Source organism: Budorcas taxicolor, chromosome 10 (genome assembly GCF_023091745.1).
Source record: "Budorcas taxicolor isolate Tak-1 chromosome 10, Takin1.1, whole genome shotgun sequence".
Lineage (NCBI taxonomy): Eukaryota > Metazoa > Chordata > Mammalia > Artiodactyla > Bovidae > Budorcas > Budorcas taxicolor.
The window spans coordinates 45,877,585-45,902,518 of NC_068919.1; the positions used below are offsets into that span (position 1 = coordinate 45,877,585).

Consider the following 24,934-nt stretch of genomic DNA (forward strand, 5'->3'; position numbering starts at 1 on the left):
TTTCCTGGTGGTACAGTGGATAAGAATCTGCCTGCCAATGTAAGGGACACGGGTTTGATCCCTGGTCCGGGAAGATTCCACATGTCACGGAGTAACTGGTCCCTGAACCATGATTACTGAGCCCATCAGCTGCAACTACTGACGCCTGTGGGCCTAGAGCTCGTGCTCTGCAACAAGAGAAGTCACGAAATGAGACGCCAATGCACCACAACAAAGAGTAGCCCCTCACTCACCCGAACTAGAGAAAGCCTGTGCACAGCAACAAAGACCCAGCACAACTGAAAATAAATAACTAAATATTTTTTTTAAAAAGATGGCAGAAACAGAAGGGGGGTCTCGATGCCAGATTGTAGTTTATCATGCACTTGGGGAAAATGCCTATGCTCCGGAAGAAACCACAACATACTCAGGGCCAGTCACTAGCTATTCACCATCACCACCTTCGCTAACACCAAGTGCAGCCACACTGTCCAGTCCTCCCAAAATGCTGTCTCATTTAATTCTACGCAGAATCACATGAGGCAGGCAGTGCTCATCTCCATTTTATAGATTATTAAACAGATTGGGGAAAGTTTCGCTACTTGCATCCACCCATGTAGCTATTAAGTGGTAGAGTCAGGAGTCCAGTGCAGTTCTGTTTGACTCCAAAGCTGATGCTTAGTTACTAGGTTATAAAAACTCTCCAGAGCCTTCAGAAACTCTTTCAAGAATGATCCCTCTGGTTAGTGAGGGCCTGGAAGGCTTCCTGTAGGAAGGAAAGCCATATGGCAGAGAGACTGAAGAAAAGGGGGCAAGAATATCACAGTGGGCAGCCACTTGGTAGCATGTGGTCAAACACAAACATTCACCACTCACTCCATGAATGCCAAGCTCTGGTGACAGTGATGAGAAATTCAGACCTGATCCATGCTCTCCAGGGACTCACTGTTTATCAAGAGAGGAACACACCTCCACGAGGGTGAGTCTACCAGGCAGGGACATACTCCTGAGGGTCTGCAACACTTGGCAAGCCCCACCATTTACACCTGATCTAAAAAACAACAGTGAGCGCTCTGTTTACCAAATAGCATGGCACTGCCATAAATCAGTAGCATAAAGTCAGTTTTCATGTCCTGGCACTCAACAACTTTGAAACTTTAATCTGTTCTTAAATTGGATGATACTTGCATTATTTCAAATTATGAGAAAACAAGGAGGCTTTTAAATATTTTAATATCAGCCTATCTGTTTTTGGAGTATAGTTGATTTAGAATGTTGTATCAGTTTCACTGGTACAGCAAAGTGATTCGGCTATAGATATACATATATTCATTCTTTTTCAGATTCTTTTCTCATATAGGTTATTCCAGAATACTGAGTAGAGTTCCATGTGATATACAGTAGGTCCTTGTTGGTTATGTATCTTATATATAATAGCGTATATGTGTGTTTATCCCAAGGTTCTGATTTATTCTTCCCCCCAGCCCCACCACATTTCCCCTTGGTAACCATAAGTTTTTTCGATATCTATAAGTCTGTTTCTGTTTTGTAAATAAGTGCATTTGTTTCTCCTATTTAAAAAAAAAAATTAGATTCCACATATGAATGAAATATATTTATCTTTCTCTGACTTATTTCACTTAGTATGATAATCTCCAGAATCCATCCATGTTTTTGCAAATGACATTATTTCATTCAATATCAGCCTATCCAAAAGTCCGGAAGAGACTCACGGACCATTGAAACTAAGGAAGACAAAAGACACATAAAAGACACATGACAAGTAATCACAATGAACGATTCTGCATTTGGTCCTCTTGCTATAAAGAACGTGAATGGGACATTTGTGGTGCAACTTGAAAGGCATCTGAGGATTAGATGGCAGTAATTGTGATGACTGCGCTGTGGTTAGTTCAAGGATGGCCTTTTCTAGCAAACACCTGCTCAAGTAAAAATAACCAAGGATGACTCTGCATTAGGTCAGCAACTTAAAATCAGAAGGTTCAGGGAATCATTCTTCGTGTTGTACTTTCAAGTATTTCTTTAAGTTTATGATTGTTTCTAAAAAATTACAAAGTTGTGGGTTTTTTTTTTTTTTTTTTTAAAGGAGGCATACCAGAGCACTAAGCTCGGAAAGAAAGCTAGTCCAGAGGAGCATTCCTTTCTACTACCTTTTCCTCTGCCTCTAAAGCAAGGAAACACCCGCCCCCACCACCCTGCTACTGCACGCTCACAAACCCTCAGAGCTCCCACACTGTCTCTGTCCTCCCCCGACAGGCACAGTCCCTGCAAGGGTTCTCAGGGTACACTGAAAGACCTCTAATTGGTCATCTTCTGGTTTCTGCCTAGTACTCCACTGGAACTCACTCTGGCCACTTTTCACATCTCTTCCCTGCTGATAACATAGGCCTTCCCTTTCCAGTCTGCCCCCCTGCACAGCACTGGACACCAGTGGGTACTCTAGTGGACCTCCCCATCTCTGATCTCTTCCCTCTCTGTCTCCTCTGGAGGCTCTCTACCTTGCCTAAATCTTATGATCCTTGAGTCCCCTCCTCCTCCTCCTCTTCCACAGCTTTGCCTGGTGGATCTTATCTGCTCTTAGGACGTGAAATCACCAGATCTGTAGAGAGAGGCCAGGCCTCCCTGTGTTCTCCCGATCCATGATGTCATCACATTTCCCCACGATCTTTCACCATATCAAATTGATGCTATCAACAAAAAAATCACCAAAATGTATGTTACCCCCCGCCCCTGGGTTTCTGATCTCACTGACAGCAATTCAGTTCAGTCGCTCAGTCATGTCTGACTCTGTGGCCCTATGGATGGCAACATGCCAGGCCTCCCTGTCCATTACCAACTCCCAGAGCTTGTGCAAACTCACACCCATCGAGTCAGTGATGCCATCCAACCATCTCATCCTCTGTCATCCTCTTCTCCTCCTGCTTTCAATCTTTCCCAGCATCAGGGTCTTTTCCAACGAGTCAGTTCTTTACCTCAGATGGCCAAAGTGTTGGAGATTCAGCTTCAGCATCAGCCTTTCCAATGAATATTCAGGACTGATTTCCTTTAGGATTGACTGGTTTGATCTCCTTGAAGTGCAAGGGACTTTCAACAGCCTTCTCTAACACCACAGCTCAAAAGTATTAATTCTTCAGCACCCAGCTTTCTTTATCATCCATCTCTCACATCCATACCCAACTACTGGAAAAACCATAGCTTTGACTACACAGACCTTTGTTGGCAAAGTAATGTCTCTGTTTTTTAAATGCTGTCTAGGTTGGTCATAGCTTTTCTTCCAAGGAACAAGCGTCTTTTAATTTCATGGCTGCATACACCACCTTCAGTGATTTTGGAGCCCAAAAATATAAAGTCTGTCACTGTTTCCACTGTTCCCCCCATCTATTTGCCATGAAGTGATGGGGCTGGATGCCATGATTTTAGTTTTCTGAATGTTGAGTATTAAGCCAACTTTTTCACTCTCTTCTTTCACTTTCATCAAGAAGCTCTTCGGTTCCTCTAAGCTTTCTGCCTTAAGGGTGGTGTCATCTGCATATCTGAGGTTATTGATATTTCTCCTGGCAATCTTGATTCCAGCTTGTGCTTCTTCCAGCCTGGCATTCTGCATAATGTGCTCTGCATATACATTAAATACAGGGTGACATATACAGCCTTGACACACTCTTTCCCCAATTTGGAAACAGTCTGTTGTTCCATGTTCAGTTCTAACTGTTGCTTCTTGACCTGCATACAGATTTCCCAAGAGGCAGGTCAGGTGGTCTAGTATTCTCATCTCCTTAAGAATTTTCCACAGTTTGTTGTGATCCCCATAGTCAAAGGCTTTGGCATAGTCAATAAAGCAGAAGTAGATGTTTTTCTGGAACTCTCTTGTTTTTCCATGATCTAACGGATATTGGCAATTTGATCTCTGGTTCCTCTGCCTTTTCTAAATCCAGCTTGAACATCTGGAAGTTCTCGGTTCACATACTCTTGAAGCCTGGCTTGGAGAATTTTGAGCATTACTTTACTAGCGTCTGAGATGAGTGCAATTGTGCAGTAGTTTGAGAATTCTTTGGCATTGCCTTTCTTTGGGATTGGAATGAAAACTGACCTTTTTCAGTCCTGTGGCCACAGCTGAGTTTTCCAAATTTGCTGGCATATTGAGTACAGCACTTTAAAAGCATCATCTTACAACTTGAAATAGTTCAGCTGGAATGTTAGATCTATGAGTCAAGGTAAATTGAAAGTGGTCAAACAGGAGATGGCAAGAGTGAACATTGACATTTTAGGAATCAGTGAACTAAAATGGACTGGAATGGGCGAATTTAATTCAGATGACCATATCTACTCTTGTGGGCAAGAATCCCTCAGAAAAAATGGAGTAGCCCTCATAGTCAACAAAAGAGTCTGAAATGCAGTACTTGGGTGCAATCTCAAAAATGACAGAATGATCTCTGTTCATTTCCAAGGCAAACCATTCAATATCACAGTCATCCAAGTCTATGCCCCAACCAGTAATGCTGAAGAAGCTGAAGTTGAACAGTTTTGTGATGACCTACAAGACCTTCTAGAACTAATACCAAAAAAATATGTCCTTTTCATTAGAGGGGACTGGAATGCAAAAGTAGGAAGTCAAGGGATACCTGGAGTTAACAAGCAAGTTAGGCCTTGAAACACAAAATGTAGCAGGGCAAAGGCTAACAGAGTTTAGCCAAGAGAACGCACTGGTCATAGCAAACACCCTCTTCCAACAACACATGAGACGACTCTGCATGGACATCACCAGATGGTCAAAACCTAATCAGGCTGATTATATTCTTTGCAGCTGAAGATGGAGAAGCTCTATACAGTCAGCAAAAACAAGACCAGGAGCTGACTGTGGCTCCGATCATGAACTCCTTATTGCCAAATTCAGACTTAAATTGAAGAAAGTAGAGAAAACCACTAGACCATTCAGGTATGACCTAAATCAAATCCTTTACGATTACACAGTGGAAGTGACAAACAGACTCAAGGGATTAGATCTGATAGACAGAGTACCTGAAGAACAATGGACGGAGGTTTATGACATTGTACAGGAGACAGGGATCAAGACCATCTCTAAGAAAATGAATGCAAAAAGGCAAAATGGTTGTCTGAGGAGGCCTTACAAATAGCTGAGAAAAGAAGAGAAGTGAAAGGCAAAGGAGAAAAGGAAAAATATACTCATCTGAATGTGGAGTTCCAAAGAATAATAAAGAGAGAAAAGAAAGCCTTCCTCAGTGACCAATGCAAAGAACAGAGGAAAACAACAGAATGGGAAAGACTAGAGATCTCTTCAAGAAAATCAGAGATACCAAGGGAACATTTCATGCAAAGATGGGCTCAATAAAGGACAGAAATGATATGGACCTAACAGAAGCAGACAATATTAAGAAGAGGTGGCAAGAACACAGAAGAACAATACAAAAAAGATCTTCATGACCCAGATAACCATGGTGGTATGATCACTCACCTAGAGCCAGAAATCCTAGAGTGCGAAGTCAAGCGGGCCTTAGGAAGCATCACTCTGAACAAAGCTAGTGGAGGTGATGGAATTCCAGCTGAGCTTTTTCAAGTTCTAAATGAGGATGCTGTGAAAATGCTGCACTCAATATGCCAGTGGCACCAGCAACCACCCAGCTGTCAAAGTTGGAAGTGAAAGAGTCATCCTTGACAGGCACCTGTCCTCTGCTCTCACATCCAATCACCTGACGACTGAAAACTCCAGTTCCTAAGTGTCTCTCAATTCTGTCCTCTTCTCCAGCTCTAGAATACAATCATCTTCTGCCCAAATTCGTGCAAAATCATCCCAACTGGGCTCCTCACTTCTGTTCTTACTGCCCCTGAACACATACTCCACATCCTAAAGATCCCACTCACCCTAAATCCTTTAGCGGATTTCCCCTGTTTTTAAGAAACATCTAAACTCCTTACTAGACATTAAAGATATCTTTGTCATTCCTATCTTAAATCCTCTGCACCAATTATATTACATTTTCCATCTTCAGCCTGCCAACAGTCCTGCTGCCAGCATCCAGCAGAATGCCGAGTACTCTGTAGACAGTCAATGAGTGCTTACTGAATGAACGAATGTATCGCTTAGATGAGGGGACAATAGACTAACCTATTATCTAACACAGACTCAAATCTTCAGATATACAGAAGTATTAAGCATGTGACTAAAACCTCTGGCAAACGCTTCAAAATGTCAGAGAGGGTCTGCACAAAGTAATTAGCAGTTCAAGGTCAAGGTCTTTGAGGTTAGATATTAAAGTGGAAGAAGGGAAACACAGTTGCTCACAATCAAGTACAAAGTGGTTCCCTCTATCACATGCCACACTAGGACTTGATGCCACTTTATGTAAGGTGTGGGGCACACTGCCCATGGTGTACTGATAGTAAACTCAAATATAGTGGGGCAGTGGGCTTGCCCAGGAATAGACAGACAGACCCAGATACACACACACAGACACAGAGACACACAGACACACACACACACACACACACACACACACACCCCACCAAGGGCTGGGGAAAGTCAGATCTGCTGTACAGAGGGGTCAAATAAACTCTAAGAAAAAAAAAAACAAATGACAACCAAAAACCAAATGAGGAACATTTATAGAAACTCACATGACACACAATGGTATGGAATGATCTTTCATTTATTATTTCTTATATTTACCCTAAAACTCTACTAAAATCTGGCCATTCTGGAGGCTTCACTAAAAATAGAGGCTATTAATAATATGGTCCCAGCTAGGGTCACCCACTTTAATTTAGGTCCTGCTGGGAGTCAAAGGAAACAAGGAGTCAAGTAAAAGAAAACAAATGCAATGGAATTAAGGAAAGTTTAGCTAAAAACCATAATTGAAATGGAATCAGTAATCTAATTAAGGGGTGGGGAGTGCCACCAACCTTTCCAGGCTCAGAAAGAGCACTTCATGTCTAGATGACAAATGAAAAGGTATCATGGCTTCTAGTGACCCCAGGATGGCTCTGATGCCTACTAACCATTCACAGAGATCTTTCCCTGAGAGGAATGACAGTCTAAGAAGAGTCCAAGAACACTTGAAGGGCAGAAGAAGGCCCACAAGCACAAAAAGGAAGCAACATTCGTGGGACCCAGGACCACAGGTGAGAACATCAGGAGATGAGAAGATCGAGGACCCTTCAGGCCCTGCTGGTACTGGTGATGCCACCACACCAATAGCTGCAGCCCACCACAGAGTGCTGGCTGCGGGCCAGGCCTGTGCTGAACAGTATCTTACAACAAATGTTGCGGGGAGGATACTATTATTTCCATTCTTCATAGCAGCAGAAAGGTCAATTACACCCAATTTGTAAATCAGGCAAATGGTGAAATAAAGACTTGAACCGAAATCTGCCCAACTTCCAAATAATGACCTTCTTTCTGAAGTAACATGTCTAGTTACTCCCTTATAAATGACTATTCTTATTCAGAAGAAGAAAGGGAGTGTCAGCTTAAAACACTCACAGAAGAACCTGGCAGTGAGGAAGCTAGCCGACCAAAGCATGGTATAAAATCATCCTGCTTCACTGATCTTATGTTCAGGTTAGAACAACCAATGCTAAAGTAATGGATGACCAAAACAATACTTTAATTCACCATCCTTCATGGGGAAAATGAAATATTGTCCTCCAGGCCTGGATTCCACCATCACTGAACTTCTCCCTGTTGAATGATAGGTGTTCCTTTCCTAATATTACTCAAAATATTAATGAAGTAAAGTGAAGCCCCTCAGTCATGTCCAACTCTTTGGGACCCCCTGGACTGTAGTCTACAAACCTCCTCTGTCCATGGAATTTTCCAGGCAAGAGTACTGGAGTGGGTTGCCATTTCCTTCTCCAGGGGATCTTCCCGACCCAGAGATCAAACCCAGGTCTCCTGCACTGCAGGCAGATACTTTACCGTCTGGGCCACCAGGGATAATATCAAGCTAAAGAAAATCTTTATGACATGGCAGATGTTGCCTAAGTTTTATCAGTCACCAGCAATATTACTTATACTACTACTAATACTAACAACCAGGAACCCTGTGCAACACTAGTAAGACTAGTTACTATGATCACTATGCAAGTCTATCCAAACAGACCACACGTAGCCAAGGAAGGAAAAATCAGATATTCTGTCCTTTTACACCTAGCGGTGGTGGCCTATGTATCTGAAGAGGCATTTCCTGCAGTTTGGAACTGTGGCAAATACAGCAATTGGCTCACTTGTACAGACAGGCTACAAAGCTAACATGATGCTCAGGCTCTTTTGCCACTGTGGCTCCCAAAGGCCCATAGACTCTGCCAATGAGACAGCTTCACAGGTGACTCAGCCTTTTTTATGGTCCAACTCTCACATAAAGTACTAGGGTATAACCGATGAACAATGTTATGATAGTTTCAGGTGGACGGCCAAGGGACTCAGCCATCCATATGGATTCATTCTCCCCCCAAACTCCCCTTCCATTCACGCTGCCACATAACACTGAGCAGAATTCCCTGTGCTATACTGTAGGTCCTTGCTGGTTATCCATTTTAAATACAGCAGTGTGTTCAGGTCTATCCCAAACTCCCTAACTATTCCTTCTCCCGCACCTTCCCCGGCAATCACAAGTTCATTCTCTAAGTCCATGAATCTCTTTAGAAGCCATTTCTTTTCACAGGAGGCACAGAGCAGGAGCCAGCCATTCACTTGCTCACCCAGTACTTACTGGGCTCCTCATTAAAGACCTTCCCACAGCAGTAGCCAGGGCAGCTTTCCAGATTCTGGCAGGAGATGAGGATTCTTAAGGTGGGGTGGGGTGGGGTGGGGTGTATGCTGGGGGCTTAGCCTAGAACTCACTCCTCCAAACCTTCCAAGGATCCTAGAAGCACTCGCCTCCAGACTTAAACCTACTTCAGCTCTAACTCCCTGGAGGAGATCCTGTGTCTAATACAGGAAATGTGAGCAATAAGAAGAAGCTCATCACTTCTACTACTTTATTAAATTTGCAAAATATTAGGTATAAAATACTTAACCACAAAGGATAAAGAAACAAACTCAATCTATTTTCATTATATTTTGGTACAATATCATTTGGGCCAGGGTAATGCTTATACACCATTGTATCACACCATTTTATAAACCTGAACCTACATTGTAATTCACCTCATTCATAAACATGAGATAACTTGACCTACTTTCTAATATATTCAGCTCCTTCTTGTCTGCATTAATATGCAGTGACATTTTAAAAGTTGCTCTAATAATTTCCATTATATGAAAATGCATTTTTCATTTACATCCTCTTTGATTTTCCTCCTACAAACAAAATACTGTGTTTTCAATGGTTAGCCTACAAATGTCATAGGAAACAAGATATACAGGACAGCTGATATAAAAGGTTCCACAATGAACTGGGCTCAGTTTTTTGGTGGGGGATGAGGGTGGCTGGAGGAGGAAGAGGCAAAGAATGAGGCAATTTTGCCCAAGTCCACATAATATGGGATGGTGGGTTTGGCTCTCTTGTTGTATAACCTGTGGCAAATTAAAGAGCACACCTTTAAAAAGTAAATATGATTTCATATCAAATAATGTAATGCTTTCCAAATAACATAATGCATCCACTCATCCCAGTAATTCTCCAATCTCAGGTTATAAAGAAGAAATCCACTTCTACTCTTGTAGCCACTTACCAACTACATCCACACTTGACCATCAATAGCCTCTCAGACTTGGGTTTCTTCCATCTGACGAAGCCCTCTTTAAGTCCATTATCAAACAATCCTTTCCAATAGGTCCTGCTGTGTTGGAGAACTTCCTCTGGCTCCCCAACACCGAGAGTAAAGGTTTGCAAACTACAGCCCACAAACAAAGAATGGTTTTTACATTTGTGAATGGTTGAAAAAAATTAAAAGAAGAATTACGCTTCATGACATGTGAAAACTGTGAAACAGATTTCAGTGTCCATAAATCTAGTGTTATTGAAACACTCATTTATTTATGAATTGTCTATGCTGATTTTGCATTCTAGCAGCAGAGTTGAATAGTTACAAGAGAGATGGTAACTTAAAATATTTACAGCCTAGTCCTTTACGGTAAATGACTGCCAACTCCTAGCTTGGGGTGTAGCATCCATAGCTCTTGGCCTGGCAGTGCAGGTCATGGAAACTTGGATCTAACCAACCTTCCTAAGCCTTATTTCCTTTTATTTGAAGCCATAACATCTACTTCACTGAAATGCTCTTCTCCGTTTGTCCCCAACTTAACTCCTTTTCCTTCCTTGCCTTCTCCAAAGCTCCACTTAATTCCAACAGCTTTTAAGTTTTTTTTCTAAAATTTATTATTATTGCTCTTATTTTATTTATTTATTTAGTCACTTGGCTATAGGATCTTATTAATAGTTCCTCGACCAGGGACTAAACCTGGGACAGGGCAGAGAAAGCACCAAGTCCTGTTAGGATTTCCCTGTACCACTACGGAATTCCCCCCACGCCCCAGTAGCTTTTAGATATCCTTCTCTTTCTCCATAAAAAGTGAGATCATACAGATTTATATTCCATGAGGTTAAAAAAGAAAAGTCATTTTTAAAGTGCCCAAAGGTATTCTCCATAGCACTATTTACAGTAGTAAAAGATGAAAAATATCCTAACGTACACCAACTGGGCAGCGCGAACAAGGTCAAGGCAGTTCACACAATGGAGGATGGAACAGCGGTGCCAAGGGGTGAACTCCATCACTATGACCACTACACTACACCACCATGACCACAGCAGAACAGGAGCCAGGGGAGAGCAAATGAAAAAAAGCCAGGTGGAGGGGAGTGTGCACAGCATACTGCTATTTGCCTAAGAAGCGGGTGAGACCTAAATATTAGTATGAAAACATACAACCATTTGCTGAGATATTTTTTTCAAAGGTGCAAGGAGAAGTCCTATCTTTTTCAATCACTACATAAGGGGAGGGAGGCAAACAGGATGGAAATGCACCTGTGCTCAGTTCCTCAGTCGTGTACGACTCTGTGCAACCCTACGGACTGTAGTCCGCCAGACTTCTCTGTCCAATGATTCTCCAGGCAAGAATACAGAAGTGGGTTGCCATGCCCTTCTCCAGGGGATCTTCCCAGCCCAGGACTGAACCCTTGTCTCTTATGTCTCCTGCATTGGCTGGAGGGTTCTTTATCACTATCACTTGGGAAACCCAGGATGCAAAAGGGTGTTTGCATAAGCAAACACCTCGGAACATATACACCTTATGTTATCGATGAGACATGGAAACCTTGACCATGTTGTGCAAAATTATTTAAACTGAAACTGAAAAAAAGAATTTCCTAAAAGCAAAAAAAAAAAAAAAAAGAAAGGAAGAAAGCAACGAACCTAACTATATATCCAGTTGGTGGTATAATGACAAAGAATTATTCCAAATGTCTTTAAAATACTCTATGGTGCACATAGCATGATATAAAGCAGACGAAAAAATATAACAACATTAGTGAAACAGAAATCTGGGTGAATGAAAAAATACAAAGTTGATAAAGCTAGGTAAAAAGCCTGTATATCTGAATTGCACTCAGAATATTAGTATTAATTAATAATGAGTTTATCTCTGTGTATGTACACATACACACAGACACACATTCATCAATAGTTCAGTTCACTGAGAGGATCCAGGAATAACAATAAATGCAGTAGTAATAAATATTCCTAGTTTCTACATTGAACCTTCTAAATACTCAAAAGAACTAGGGTTTTTTAGAGAAGCAGTGGATCCAAGTTTGGGGTATAAAATGGATAAGAAAAACTAATAACACTTTGTCATACAAGAAAGGACAAAAACACAAATTATGCCAAAATGACTTGGTCATTAGTTTCCACTGGTCAAATATGGGACAATTTGAGTATCAATAAGAATATTAAATTGAAAGACATCAGTAACATTTACACTGAAAAAAAGAAAAAGAAAAAAAAAAAAAAACAGCCAAAAAAAAAAAACCAAAACAACCTCACTGTTAACTTGTAGATAACCCTACAAAAGAGAACTCCTTGCTTTTTCAACCAAGTATCAAGGATTTATCCTGACATTTCTAGGTGAATCTTAGGGTAAACAGACAGTTGTGACTAAATGTCTTTCTTCCTTCCTTTCTAGTTTTTTTGGCCACACCACACTGCTTGCAGGATCTTAGTTCCCTGATTAGGGATTGAACCTGGGGCCCCAGCAGTGAAAGCACTGAGTTCCAACCAGTGGACCACCAGGGAACTCCCTAAATTTCTTTTTATGTAAGTATTCTCATTTATAAATAAGGAAGGAATGACAGAATTGGCATATCACTATTTTGTAATCACTAATGAATTAAAAGACATAGGTAATAGTCATCAATGATCAACAGTATCACAAAATAAGACCACTGTTTACTATGTCTTTCTTAATGAAAATATACAGTCTGCCTATGATATAGTCTTGCCAAATAAAACAAAAGTCTATATATGAAGCTGACCAAAACTCGAGATTCAGTGAGTAAATAACAGCAAACACAAGGAACAGAGGAACATGTTAAATGGGACTATGGGGAATCAATGATGAAAATCCAGATTGTGAAAATTTCTACAGCACAGTTTCTCAACCTCAGCACTACTGACATTTTGGGCCACATAATCCTTTGTTGTGAGGGGCTGTCTGTGTACTGTGGGTTATTTAGCAGGACCCTTGGCCTCTACCCACTAGATGTCAGTAGCACCTCTGAGCAGTGACAGTAAGAATTGTCTCTAGGCCAAATGAAGAGAGACAGATCATCCCAGGTGGAGAATCTCTGCTGTCAAGGATAAATAGCCAGTTTCTCCAATAAATCACAAGGGTGGGACAAGATAGAAGGGTAACCTGTAGATCAAAAGGGGATTAGAGAGATGTCAATCAACTACAATGTATTTAAAAAAAAATACTTATTTATTTACTTATTTGGCTGCACCGGGTCTTAGTTGTGGCATGTGGGGTCTAGTTCCTTGACCAAGGGATCGAACCTGGACCCCTTGCATTGGTAGTGAGGAGTTTTAGCTACTGGACCATTAGGGAAGCCCCCAATTGCCGTGAATAAACCTTATTTGGATCCTGATTCAAAGAAATTTAAAAAAAAAACAGGCAGTAGAAGAAATTTGAACACTAATTTGATATTTAATGATATTAAGGAAGCATTGGCAATTTCTATGTTTTTGGTGTGATAAGGTTTCATAGATATGTTTTTAAGTCTTATTGATTAGGGACATATAATGAAACCTACTGACAGAGGAAAAAATTAAATAGCATAGCAGTGCCTCCAAGTAACTGGTGGGAGACAGGAAGGTATACATGATGTAAGACCAGCTAAGAATTAATCATCACTGAACCTGAGTGATGGGCATGTAGCTCACATACAATTCTCTTAACTTTTGGATATGTTTGAAAGTCTCCATAATATAGAGGTATGAATAAATCAATCTGGCAGGCAATTTCATTCCCAGTCCTCACAGAGCACATAAGCCCCAGAATGACCAGCAGCGGAACATAAGAATTTATAGCTCCCCAGGTTTGTCCAGTTTCTAAATGCCTCTTGGGGTCCTATTGGGATGCTGAAAGTAATCATATTGTTTATGACACAGCCCTTATACACAGGAGCCAACTGCTTAGCTGCAAGTTCTTTCAGTGCTGGGAGACTTGTGTTGGACTGAGTGGGCACTAGAATTCTGGCATCTAAGGTGGCATCTGCCTAAGGGATATTCTGGGGCAAATTTGTCTATAAAGGATTTTTGCCTAAGTCCTGGATACAGACGTTCACCTTCAAGTAATCCTGGAAGGAACCCAAGCTCTGTGAGCTGCCCGGCCCACCTCAAATCATCATCCTAGGTAAGAGAAAATAAACTTTTATCTTGTTTAACCTATCAGGATTTATAGTCTTTTCCACTATGCACAGCAAAACTTACACCAATTAAGGCAGAAATAAATTCTCCTTTCTCTTGGAAGGCTGTTCTAGCCTGTAAGAAATAGCCACATCTTTCTCTGAACTGACTCTCTTCCTGCACATTTGTCACTGATGCCTCTGCACTCTTCCTGGAACTTCTTTCTTCCTGGAAATTTGCAGACCAAACACGACGATGTCATTGCGTGCTCCAGGGCCAATTCTTATTTCTGTCTTTCCTAGCTCAGAGCATTGACTGTGCCTCCTCTGAATTCGAGTTTCTATGAACAGCGGCCACCAGAGAGGACAAGGGCCTTGCTCCTCACAGCTTATCCCCCAGGCCTGTGTTAAACTCTCCAGTGGGACAGAAAAAGGAACCAAGAATCCTGTGTGACCCAGATGCCTAAGCCAAATGCTCTCCTGTAGCGGAAATCAAGTCATTCTTCACTCCTTAGGGGTAAATAAATGGACAACTATAAAACGTACTTGGGGAATGTTTAGAATCAGGTAATAAAAGACTAATAAAAAAGACTTCTTAAATGTCACTTATTTCCCTCTCTTGCTCAAGGGTTGGGTTCTATCCCAGTCTTCTAGAAGCTATGTTTCTAGGCATGGGATAAAACATTAACCAAGATTTAAATTATCCTGAGACTTTTCCCCAAAATCACTTTTGCTCAAGTATCACTTGAATATAAAACTGAAGATCAATGATCTTTGTAAAATGGAACCAAAATTGTCTCCTATGTATTACAGCTCTGTTCATTTAGCACACTTTCCTACCCTGACAACCCATCAATTGATAGATGAATAACAAATTGCCAAGTCAGAATTTAACTTTGCAAGATGATGGTAAGGTCATCTTGGACTCAGTTCAGTTAAGTCGCTCAGTCGTGTCCGACTCTTTGCGACCCCATGAATCACAGCATGTCAGGCCTCCCTGTCCATCACCATCTCCCGGAGTTCACTCAAACTCAGTCCATGAGGTCAGTGATGCCATCTTGGAATAATCATTATCTAATTGAAATGTGAGAATTCACTTCTGATCACCACTTCAACAAGGGAAATATTGACCCCTCTCTATTCATTCAGTCTCAATGTCACTAAACTCAGATAGTTCCTCTATAAACAAACAAGCGTGCATGCATGCTAAGTCATTCAGTCGTATCCAACTCTTTGTGACCCTAAGGATTGTAGCCCACCAGGCTCCTCTGTCCATGGGATTTTCCAGGCAAGAACACTGAAGAGGGTTGCCATGCCCAGGCATTGTTCTAAAGACATCTTTCATGCTTATTTCGGGAACATGCACAAAGTAGGTCAAGATGTTTGGAGAATAAGCACTATTTGCACTGAGGAGCCCATGTTAACGCCACCACCTTGACCTAGCAGAGGAGACAGAGAGGAACTCCATCTGCGGCCACTGACACCTCAATGCGCTATGACACAGAAAGCAGCTCCATGGTAGGCAGTGGAGAGACTGCGGTTCCACTATTAAAGCTCCACCTGGGGACTATTTAGTAAGTAAGGCAAGCATCCCAGAGAAGGGAGAAGGCCAATACTGTGTAGACCCAACAGCCATCCATCTGGTCACTGTCATAACAGGAACTCACTAAATACAGTTAAGCCAGACGATTTACTCCGACCGGTGCATTCATGAGTGAAAGTAAAGTGTGTTCAAAGTACAACCCGATTGTCTCTCCAATCTTTCTAAAATAACTAACAAAACACACCTTATATTAAAATAATCGGAGAATTCACCTGGTGGTCCAGCGGCTAAGGTTCCACTCTCTCAATGCAGGGGGCACAAGTTCAAACTCTAGTCAGGGAAACTAGATCCCATATGCAACTAAAGATACCATATACCGCCACTAAGACACAGCACAGCCAAATAAATAATGAATAAATACTTTCAAAAAAGATAATCAAATGCACCTAACTCACACACAGATACTTGAAGGTCTAAGAAAACTCTTAGATCAATAACCACCATTGATAAAGCACCTTTCCAGTTTGCCAGCACGACAAAGAGTATAAAGCCCTCTTTATCGCTTTGAATTCACAAAAGGGACATTAGGCAGGTAAGTACTTTCCAATTTCCAGTCATTCTGTATAAAGAGTCCCTGATCACACAGTGCAGCCACAAGGTTGAAGATGGGAACTAAAACAGAGCTGATTCTCCTAGAGCAGCAGGAATTTTTGGGGGGAAGATAGAGGTTTGTTGAAGAAAGCATGCAAGAGACAGAAGTCTTTTCTAATCTATAAAATTACAGCTGCCACCATGCCCCCAGTCTGGGCCAGAATCTAAGAAGCACTTCCCAGTGGAGACCTTGGATAGCTCTCATTGAGATTCTCAACTTCATGGTATACAAAATGTCAAGGGTAACATCTGTTTCATGGGGCTGGTGTGAAGATTTCCATAGATACCAGGCCTCTAGTACCGAGGTACCTAACACATCAGGTCCTCATTAGATGGTGGTTAAGGTCAAAGATCAATTGGGCTTCACTGGTGACTCAGTGGTGAAGAATCTGCCTGCCTAGACAGGAGATGTGGGCTCAATCTCTGGTTCAGGAAGATCCCCCGGAGACGAAATGGCAACCCATTCCAATATTCTTGCCTGGAAAATCTCACGGACAGAGAAGACTGGCAAGCTATAATCTGTGGGCTCACAAAGGAGTCGGACATGACTTAGTGTTTAACCAACAACAACGTCAAAGACCAGGCTACTGCCCCTTTATAGACACCAGAATCTGAAGCTACTTTCCAACAGCAGAAAACAACGACGACAACAACAAAAAAACTTCTCCTGGCCATCAGCACCAGCTCACAGGCAGGTAGCACACTCAGAAATCAGTTCTTGCTAAAGCCTGTGCCAGTGAGACCTCCAAAAATAGAGTGGGTTCCCAGTAGGGATGAGAAGGCAGAGTCTAGAAGAAGACTCAAGACTGCTGGGGCTGTGTGCAAGGGAGGATCCACTCACGTGTGCTGCATCGCAGGGCCTAGGCGTGAAGACATCAGGCTCAGAGAGGAAGAGATGCAGCCACTACATAATCTGGCTGCCATGGCAACAGCAGCTACCTAATTATGACAGAGTAAACTGTTGCTTCTTGGTTCTAACATTTGGAGTCAAGTTATAGGGAACTCATGGAAACCTTTGCAGGGATGAAAGAATAGAATCATTACCAACTCCGAGAATATAAAATTCAAAGGTACAGCTGCCCAAAATGGAAAGGTTGAGTGGAGGAGACACTCCACTCAATAAGAAACAGTAGACAAGAAACAGTGACTCTAGGACACAGAAATTGTGCCTCTAAGACTGGAAGAGGCTGCACGTGTCATCCACGGGCACAGAGGCTAAGGCTAAGTCACTTCAGTCGTGTCCGACTCTGTGCGACCCTATAGATGGCAGCCCACCAGGCTCCCCAGTCCCTGGGATTCAGGCAAGAACACTGGAGTGGGTAGCCATTTCCTTCTCCAATGCGTGAAAGTGAAGTCGCTCAGTCATGTCTGACCCTCAGCGATCCCACGGACTGCAGCTTTCCAGGCTCCACCGTCCATGAGATTTTCCAGGCAAGAGTACTGGAGTGGGGTGGCATATAGAGGGAGGGTTCAAAGCATGAATCAGCCATAGAAGGAAGAGAGGTGGGGAGGTCAGAAAGAGCAAACCAGCCATCACGAGATACCAAAAAACTGCTTTTTAAAACTGATAAGGGAGAAATGATGCTGCAAGCATAATATTTATATATGTGGAAATCACCGAACAAGCAGGAAAAATGATCTGTGGGGGTGGCGGGGACGGTGGAGAGTGGTTACTTCTAAGAAGTAAAGCTGGTAAGTGAAGGAAGAGAGAGGGTGAGATACTTGTTCCTTTCCATGAGAATCTTTTCTGTAGCATTTTCTGTTTTTAGCCATTTGCATACATTACTTTGACTTATTTTTTTTTTTTAATGAAAGATCCTCTATAAGACCATTGTTTAGCCCACAGCAGGAGGATTCTTCTCAGCTTCTACCAGGCCTGACCTTGGTGTGTTGAGAAGACTGCAGCTGGCTTTACGCTGTGTTTACTTTATTTTAATCTTAACGAAGTCATGTTTAAACTCTACAAGTGCAGTAGGCATTTTACAGTTCTGGAAAGCTGTCCAATTCTGGTTTGTTGTAAACAGAAGAGAAAGGCTTTGATGGTCATTTTAGATTGTCAGAATATGGGGCTTCACAGCTAAAAAAACAAGGGCGTCATTTTCAAGATACATGTTCAATAGGCACAAGTATTCAGAGCCTTGGAGTCCATGAAATATAATCAATTCTTAGACAGCAAAGGCTCAGATCTTGAGTTCTCTGGGAAGTCTTTTGAACTTTGAAAGAAATTAACTGATGAGCATAATTAGCCAGAAAGCTTAAGAAACAGCATATTCCATAACACCCATGGATTAAGTTTAATTACGAAAAACGATCTGGAAATGGTTATTGTTGTTGTTCTGCAACATTTAGCAAATACAGGCAGCAGAGGAAGGACCCCATCAAAAGTCTGGAAATCCTGATCAAGGAGATAATACTAATTAGGACTCCCAGCCACTCCAGGAGCCCACAGCGGGCGGCAAGGGGCAATGCCTACAGTCGACAGAGTCACCTCGGGAAACCAGCTAATGGAGATGGCAGGAAGACAGAAGTGCATAACAGATTACATTTTTAATGAAGAAAAGCAAGCACAGGAACAACTTATCTTTTCTGACATAGCCGTTTAAGTGACTGATACAGAGTAACAAATAGCTATGTAGATCCTGCCTTGAATTTTACAGATTCAATCCTCTCCTAAACAGCACTGGGAACTAAAAATTCCCCAAGAGCCAAAAACAATGTTTTTCATTTAAAATCAGTTTTAAAATATTTTCCCTTACTAGCCTGCAGGGAACATGGAGATAAGTTCAGATTATTGCATCTATTCTCAAATCTGGAATATACCATGAGTCATTAAGTTAAACAGTAAACAAATCATTTATCTCATGATCCCCTCCATCTACTCTCCATCAATCTCTCTCATCTCTCTCACTTGCTTGCAATGCTTTAAAGCATCCCGTTTAGTCTTGTGAAGCATAGCTGTCTCACATTTAATAGCTTATCGCTACAACATCTCACCCAGCATGGCCTTGCCTTCTGAGAGGCTCACAACATGACTGATTGATAACATTGCTCATTCTTTAAATTTTATTCAGAGTAGGACTGGCCCAGATCCCTACAATTCTACTTTCTCTCATTTATGTCAAAATAAAAGTACCTCTAGCATTTATTCATGACTTCAGACACTTGCAGAAACGTCAACATTTCAGATCATCTCTCTTATTCCTATACATTTAAGAGAAGTGTTTCTGTTATCGTCATCATTGTTTGATACAGCTTTTCCCTTTAAAAAAAGGGGGGTGGGGGGGCAGTAAAATAAATATCCCTGGGGTGGAAGCAACCCAACTGAAGCATACAAATCAGGCAGTAAGCCAAGTGTCAGGCTGACAGAAGGGGAAACAGCCAGATAAGTCTGTCAGATTTCATTTAAGTTTCCCAGAAACCAGGAATATTAAAACACAAGAAGGCCAGACATCACTGGGGGGAAGAGTTTAAAAGGACTGAATCACCATGTTGCAACCAACAAAGGCCACAGTTAACAGCACAGCATTCCTGAAGCAATCAGGGTTAGACAGCAGCATCCTGAACCATGTGTTAACGACTGCTCCCCCCTCACTCTATCTCACTGTCCTCATACTTCAGTCCATTATTGCCAGTGTCTTCCACCCATCCCACCCCTCCAACACATTCCCACAACTCCAAGGAGGAGTAAGCAAGAACCATATTCTTCCATTCTCTACAGACCCACAGCATAAGAACACACCTGGCACACTGTTTTGGGATCTGAAATTGATGGGAAAGCCATATATCTGATGCTGGGAAAGACTGAAGACAGAAGGGGAAGGGGGTGACGGAGGATGAGATGGCTGGAAGGCATCACCAACTCAATGGACATGACTCTGAGCAAGCTCCAGGAGATGGTGAAGGACAGGGAAGCCTGGCATGCTATAGTCCACAGGGTTGCAGAGAGTTGGACACAACTAAGCGACCGAACAACAATGGTATATCTGATGTGTTTCCTGTCCACTGTGTCCAGCCCTTCACTGAGACTGGCCACCTAGTGCCGTCTGCACATCCTCAAAAGACAACATCCATGTCAAGACACCCAGAGGATCTCAGGGCAGGATGGCTCCTTTACTCTTTCCTGTCCTGTATACGTCTGGTCCCACTGCCCTCAGCTCCAAACTCTTGACCATGTCCTTGACCCGTTCCCAGCCTTGCCTTCCTCGCACTTGGCATTTGCAATTGTGTCCACAGTTAGATATTCAGCCCTTCTCACCCCTAGCTCTCAGTATCCCTACAGTGCAGGCAGACACTTATCCGTCAAACATCACGTGTCCAGAGGCTGCCCACAGTGGTGTGAAGCGAGGATTCTGTACACTTTTATCAGACAACTCAACACACTGTCACATCTTCATTTTTCCACTGACTGCAAGGTGGCTCACAGATAAATTTAATGTTCACATGGACAAGCCATTTTCACTTAGGTTCCCAGGCAGAACAATCCCTTGTCTTTTCACCTCTGACTTCTTGTCAGAGAAGTCAACCATGCCAGCTGTCACAGTACTTTCTGAAAATAGCCAATGTATATAACTAGAGTATATTTCTTTCCCACTTTAAAGGAATGATGCAGTTTTAGAGGTAGAAGAGCTCTTATCAATCATGCACCCCAATATTTCCCAGAAATCAGTCCCCAGGCTGGCGCTAGCTGATGTTTAATAGTCAGTGGTCACCAGAGAAACAAGAAGGAGGAAGGAAATAAAGCGCTTTTTCACAACGTTAAACACAATCAAAAGGCAAACTCACGACACACCTACTTTTTCAGTAGTAAAATATTTCTTCTTTCATGAAATGATATTAGCAGATGCTAGTTATTTTTGAAATATATTTATGAAAAATTGTAAATACAAAATTAAAGATTAACATATAAACAGAGAACACTCATGCCCTATCCAGCTTAAACAATTACCAACCTCCTTTAAGTATAGCCTGAAAAATCTAGTAAAAATAGATCTTCATTTTCTGTTTTCCTCTTCCACAAAATCTAAAAGTGCGGGACTTATGAGGCTGGGCCAGCCTCTACATTTTACAGAAAAGGATTTGGAGACTAGCAGAGATTAACCCATCTAGAGTTGCACAGCTGGTCAAGAACTAATATATCTGTTATGCCATGATATGGTTTTGGAGCAGAAACCAATCCTTTTTAACCTGTCAGACTTTAACTGAGTCACAGCCAAGACTTGAAGAAGACCGCCTTTTGTCCCTGCCCAGGGCACATCATACACACTACTTGGGAGCAGAGAGAAGGTGATGATGGCACCCCACTCCAGTACTCTTCCCTGGAAAACCCCACGGATGGAGAGGCCCGGTGGGCTGCAGTCCATGGGACTGCAAAGAGTCAGACACGACTGAACGACTTCATTTTCACTTTTCACTTTCATGCACTGGGGAAGGAAATGACAACCCACTGCAGTGTTCTTGCCTGGAGAATCCCAGGGACGGCGGAGCCTGGTGGGCTGCCATTTATGGGGTCGCACAGAGTCGGACACGACTGAAGCGACTTAGCAGCAGCAGCAGGCATAACAAGTACAACTAAATGAGGAAAACCCATAATCTGCAACCAACGTATACTTCCTCTCACACCGTAGCAACTGTGTCCCATCGCTGGAGGGCTCCAGGAACCACTAGACAACGATTACTGAAAATAGGTCCATCATTACTAAAAAAAAGGGGTATCTTTCTAGATATCATGCTGCTGCTGCTGCTGCTGCTGCTGCTGCTGCGTCACAGCAGTTGTGTCCGACTCTGTGTGACCCCACAGATGGCAGCCCACCAGGCTCCTCTGTCCCTGGGATTCTCCAGGCAAGAATATTGGAGTGGGTTGCCATTTCCTTCTCCAGTGCATGAAAGTGAAAAGTGAACGTGAAGTCGCTCAGTCGGACACGAGCTCGGTGTCCGTAGCCTACCAGGCTCCTCCATCCACGGGATTTTCCAAGCAAGAGTACTGGAGTGGGGTGCCATTGCCTTTCTCCTTAGATATCATATGCATGAGTTAATATACAATATTTGACTTTTTCTTTCTGACTTGCTTCACTCTGTATAATAGGCCCTAGGTTTATCCACCTTGTTAGGACTGACACAAATACATTCTTTTTTATAGCTGAGTAATATTCCATTGTATGTGACTGAGTGAAGTTGCTCAGTCATGTCCGACTCTTTGCGACCCCGTGGACTATAGCCCACTGGGCTCCTCCATCCATGGAATTTTCCAGACAAGCATACTGGAGTGGGTTGCCATTTCCTTCTCCAGGGGATCTTCCCGACCCAGGGATTGAATCCAGGTCTCCCGCATTGCAGGCAAACACTTTACCATCTGAGCCACCAGGGAAGTACCATTGTATAATGTACCACAATCTCTGTACCCATGGAGACACAGACCTAAAGAACAGAACTGTGGACACGGTAAGGGAAGGAGAGTGTGGGACTAATTGAGAGAATAGCATGGAAACATATACATTCCTGTATGTAAAAGAGATAGCAGGCGGAAATTTGCTGTGTGACACAGGAAGCTCAACCCAGTGTTTTGTGATAACCTAGAGGGGTGGGGTGGGGAGGGAGATGGAAGGGGAGTTCGGGAGGGAGGGGACACATGTATACCTCTGGCTGATTCATGCTGATGTATGGCAGAAACCAACACAATATTGTAAAGCATCCTCCAATTAAGAAACAAAGAAGGTGGCTCAAAGTTCTACATTAACTTCTCATCTAGTACTTCCCTCCCTATCTCCAAAATTATAAGGTAAATTTTTAGTGAGAGAATGACAATCCATACAATAAGGTAAAAAACCAGCCACTAACCCCTTTTTCCAAGCCATAAGATGCCCCCATCAAACTAGCAGACGGAAAAAAATCACATAGCAGTGGAGGTAATAAGACCAGGCAGCTACACTCCTAGCTCACAGAACCGTGGTAAAAAAAAATCAAACAAGACAGTATGAAGCGACAATGTTTTAATGCTCTGTAAAATTTTTATCAGTGCAGGAAGGTGACCCACTGAGAATAAAATATTTTTTTTAACAGACTCACCTAAATTCTCAGTTTATGTGAAGTCGATTTCCCTGAAGCATCTGAGAATCCTTCAGCAGCAATACCTAAAACAGTTATGAAAACCATCAGAATCAACTAATGTTATAGACATGAGTTTTCAAAAAAAATTAAAAAATCTCAATCTATACATTGGGTCATTTCCCCCACACTAAGCACGAAAGGAAATAACTCAGGAAACAATGAATTTCCGCTGCAACACATGGGCTGGGAATTTTCTTGACCAACAGGGAATCGAGGTCCCAAGGCACTTATTTCAGAGACCAACATTATGTTCCAGTTGGCAAAGAAGCAAAACACATTATTTTCTTCCCTGTGATGGGAATGTTTAATGGCTTTAGATTTAAACAAAGATCAAATATATACATTATCCTTCCTGCCCCCACCTATATTTAAAACAAAAATCACAGGCACTGCACTGATTGTTTTTAAAATCAGCATCCATGAGCTCTTGTCTTATTCACTTTTTTCCTCCGTAGTTCCTGAAACCTGTCTGTGAAGCAGTCCTGTTTTGCTTCCACTGTTCCCATCTCACTCCCAGTTCTCTGAGGCACTGATATCCGAGCATTTAGCACCTTATCCATGCAAACCCAATTTGAAAGAGAGAAGAACCATAATCGATCATAGATTATGGCCAACAAAATGCGCCAGCATTAAACATTAAACAATTAATGCTGTTAACAGTTAAACAATGGCCTGAGAACACAAATATGAAACCATCAAACAATAAACATGCAGCCACAGAAACAAGTTTCATATGAAATAGACCAAGTGCATGTAATCTAGTCTGGGTAAGTATGTGAGACTAGTTAATAAAAGATGTTGGCTGGCTGTATGGGAGGAGAGAAAAATCTAGCGCGTGCTCTTTCTCTCTATTTAAAGAGAATAAATTCAAAATAGAAAAAAATGAGTACTAGAAAAATATACAGATGAATAGTTTTATAATATTAAGATAGAAAGGTCCTTTTTAAACATGACATCAAAATGTAAAACTTCGCAACATTGTTTTTTTTTAATCTCCAATATAGGAAAGGCAAAGACAAGTAAAAAATAAAGACAAAAACCAACAAACTTAGATACTTTGGGTAAAATAAGAAACTAAGTAAAATATTCATGAGTGAAGTCACCCAATCGTGTCGTGTCCGATTCTTTGCGACCCCATGGACTGTAGCCTACCAGGCTCTCAGGAGCCTCTCAGTCCATGGAATTTTCCAGGCAAGAGTACTGGAGTGGGTTGCCATTTCTTTCTCCATTAGGACACAAGTCTGGCATATTTTGCAGAGAGAAAAAGGGCAACACGTAAGTTACTTCTACCCATTTCCCTTGTTTTCTACAGAACTGGTCTAATTGTAAAACAGTATTACACTTAAGAGACCCTCCAACCAGCCACCATTCGCCATCCTCCAATGGATACCGTCCGTGGCCACGCAGTATCACATATGAAAACCAGGTGTGTCTTCTTTAAGCCCTGGGGATCAAATCTATCCCAGTTTTTCAGGATACAGTTCAAAGGAGTGAGGCTGGAATTGTTATCTCCCTTGTCCTGAAGAATCCCGGACGAGTTCCCAAGATGAAAGGTTGTTGCAGAATCATGCAAAGACGCCGGGATTCTTGGTCCCTGGAGAAGAATTCAATCTGGGGCCAAAGACGAGGCTTGATCGCTCAGAGCTTTTGTGTAATAAAGTTTTATTAAAGTATAAAGGAGATAGAGAAAGCTTCTGACATAGACATCAGAAGGGGGTAAAAAGAGTGCCCATACAAGAGCTAAAGGAGGGACTTCCCTGGCAGTCCAGTGAGTGGTTAA

The 24,934-nt window shown here is 42.1% G+C and overlaps 1 protein-coding gene across 2 annotated transcripts in view; it reads right to left on the reverse strand.

Moving 5' to 3' along the window:
• TLN2 (talin 2) overlaps positions 1 to 24,934 on the reverse strand; it is a 499,959-nt gene that overhangs the window by 260,227 nt on the left and 214,798 nt on the right. For both annotated transcript variants that reach the window (XM_052646966.1, XM_052646965.1), the window contains exon 3: positions 23,113 to 23,177. The gene's annotated coding sequence lies outside the window, so the exon portion shown is untranslated. The remainder of the gene's footprint in view (positions 1 to 23,112; positions 23,178 to 24,934) is intronic.